Raw genomic sequence first — 3,068 nt, forward strand, 5'->3', positions numbered from 1 at the left:
AAAAAAAAAAAAACACAGAATAGGGTCTGGGATGAGGAGACAGTACGCAGAACTGAAGTGGGGAAATAGCTCAGTGTATAATGTGCTTACCTCACAAACACAAGAACCTCAGTTCATCCTAGAATACACAAGAAACAAAATAGAGCAAATGAGTAACAAACTCAAGTCCAGGAATGTTCTCCTGGTGCTGGGAGGCAGATAGGGGCAGGGGGACTTGCTGGCTAGGCTAGCCTGGTTGGTGAGCTCCAAGCTAATGAGAAACTTTGTCTCAAAGAAGAATCATGGCATTTCTAAAGGCTATGCTCTAGCCTCCAAATGCACACATGCACACATGCACACACACACACACACACACACACACACACACACACACTCACACACACACGGTAGAGAGAGAATAAAAGGAGAGGATTAAAGATATACAAATGCCTGAGTAATACCAGCAACATTGTCATCTGTTCATGCCTAATACACACACACACACACACACACACACACACACACACACACACACCAAAACCAAACAAACACAAAAGGTGTCTACCCTAGTCATCTAATTTTATTATGTCTGCACAAACTGGCCTATACCCTTCCCTTCTAGCTATGGGATTTTTTGCATTGCTCAATTCTGAGAAAGATCTTTCTGTTTCAGGAAACATGTATAAATGAATGGACTCTGTCAATATCTCCAGTGGCCATGTGTAAATGAACGAACTCTGTCAATGTCTCCAGTGGCCACCCCAGTAGGAGGGTTCCTTCCTGGGCTTCCATTTATTCTTGAAGCACATGATAGCAATGAGACAGATGTCGACAATCATACAGATGCAAATGCCCAGCATGTTCCAGGGCAGTAGGGAATACTTCCTGGTTGGTAGTAAGAATCCACTGGAGATGATTCTAGAGATGGAGTGCTAAAGTGAACCCTGGGGCGTCACAGAGTGGGTAGCCAGACAGGGCTCTCTGATCTTAGGAGACATTTGGAATTCCTAGGGGGAGGTAGAAGGATGCAGAGAAAGGATCAGCAGGGTTGAGAGGATAGAAAAGGAAGAAGAGGGGAAGGAGGAGGAGGGGGAAGGAGGAGGAGGGGGAAGGAGGAGGAGGGGGAAGGAGGAGGAGCACACAAAACATCCAAATACAGACAGTATGGACAAATCAATTTTCTTATGATGCAAACTTACAGCGTATTTTTTTTTTAAATGCTGGACTAGCCCCACAGAAGGACAAGAGTCAGGATCTTTGTTATATGAAATTCAAGAACACTGGCTTCCCCGTTAAAGGCGATGTTCAGACTAACCTACCAAACCGAGAGTTGAGCCTCACAGGAACATTAATAGAATTCTTGCCATTTATCAGGTCTCGAGGAAATATTTGTGTTTATAATTTGGAATTATCACATGTTCTCTGCTGACACTGAGGGTAAGACTGAAGTTTCAAAATGTATGCTACCATAATATACAGATATATCTATATATTAACATAACATATAGATTAACATTTCCATCTAACACATTGCAAATAACTTTACAGAACATTGCGTAGAGAAATTAGTCTAGGCAGCATATTATACACAGAGATCAATAATTTTGTGGCTCATTGCTTAAACTTTCTAATACAGGCAATTCTATACTTAAGCCATCAATGATAGTAATGGATTTCACTGCTTACTCCAGGGGTGCTTGACCCCAGGGACGGTTTAATTGCACAGGGACAGTTGAGATTAAACGCTATTGATAGCTTCCAAAATGGTCCAGTCAACCTATCAAAAGAGTTGTCAAATCCACAACAGTGCATCTTTGTTTGCTTTTGACAGCGGAGGGGTGAAGTAGGAGGTCATGCCCAAACTTAAAATTGCCTCCTCCGAATCTCATCTTGCACAGCTTCCTCAATATCCCATTTTCATATTTAGAGATGTCAAGAGTTGACAGGCCCTGGAGAGACAGCTGGGGTCTGAGCATGCTCTGTAGACGGCCTCTTTTTGTGCATGCTGAGAGCTTCGCTTGGCACAGCAGCTAGCACTAGACCTGAAGGCAGCCGGCTTGTGCGCAGCTGCTGCTCCTTGCTGGAAAGCTGATCACTGCACCACTGCTTTGGGTCCGGGGCGGCGGCAGCAGCAGCAGCAGCTGAACAGCCAGGGGTCGCGGGCAAGCACCAGCAGAAACTTGTGTAGGCTGCGTGCTAAAGGGTCTTCCTCCTCTGGTGCCCGTGCGCCCGCACAGTGTTTTAAAAAGCTGCCCTGCTGATGGAGCAGAAATAACAAGCTCCGGCTCCCGGCTCCCGTGAGGTATAGCGCCTGGAGGAAAGCGACTGTCACCGAGCTCTCCTGACCATGTTTTCTTGTGATCACGTTTTCCCATTTCTTGGGACTCTGGGGTGCCCCGCTCTGGACCTGAGGAAGACAGCAGTGACTAGGTTTGCTCACTGCTTTCAAGGCAGGTAAGGGGAGCATCTCTGCAGGTGTTGTCAACTTAAGAGGGTTGGCAGATCTCAGAGGGATGGCTAAAGAGCTTTTATCTATTGATGATATCCTCACGGCAGCGTTAATACTTTCTTCTTAAAGGAAACTGGGGAAGGGATCTTTTCGGGTGATTAAAAAAAATCATTTCTGACGGAGATTGAACACAACACTCTTATTCCCTCTGACTTCAATCTCTTTGGACTCCACAACTGACCACCTTAGTAGAATTTTGCCTTGACCCTGCCAATTAACTTTCCATTTGCAAGATCAGGTTAAAGGTAATTTATTATTTTTAGAAATGAAGCTCCCTGCTTTTTTTTCCTTTAAGTAAAAGAACTTCTTGGAATACAGGTAAATGGATTTTTTAAAAAAACAAAACAAAAAACCCCTAAACCTCCAAATAATTACCATGTCAGCCAAAAGAGTACGGCTGCTACTGCTACATTAAGTTATGCTGCATTTTCCTAGAGCTGGCTGTGTGCGCACCGCGTTCACCTGACGTTTTTATCGCTGTCAAAGGGATCCAGTATTTATTTTTGAGAAATAAGCACATAACTGTACAGAATGTTGGGCAAAATGGGTTATCTTCAGAGACAGCAGCTGAAAAGAGCCA

The 3,068-nt window shown here is 44.4% G+C and overlaps 1 long non-coding RNA gene across 1 annotated transcript in view; it reads left to right on the forward strand.

The window, feature by feature from the left end:
- Window positions 1-2,026: 2,026 nt before the first annotated feature.
- The window catches only part of LOC116097863, a 34,875-nt gene continuing 33,833 nt past the window's right edge, over window positions 2,027-3,068 (forward strand). Inside the window, exon 1 of the long non-coding RNA XR_004121586.1 lies at window positions 2,027-2,433. This is a non-coding gene — a long non-coding RNA (uncharacterized LOC116097863). The remainder of the gene's footprint in view (window positions 2,434-3,068) is intronic.

Source organism: Mastomys coucha, unplaced genomic scaffold, assembly GCF_008632895.1.
Source record: "Mastomys coucha isolate ucsf_1 unplaced genomic scaffold, UCSF_Mcou_1 pScaffold2, whole genome shotgun sequence".
Classification (NCBI taxonomy): domain Eukaryota; kingdom Metazoa; phylum Chordata; class Mammalia; order Rodentia; family Muridae; genus Mastomys; species Mastomys coucha.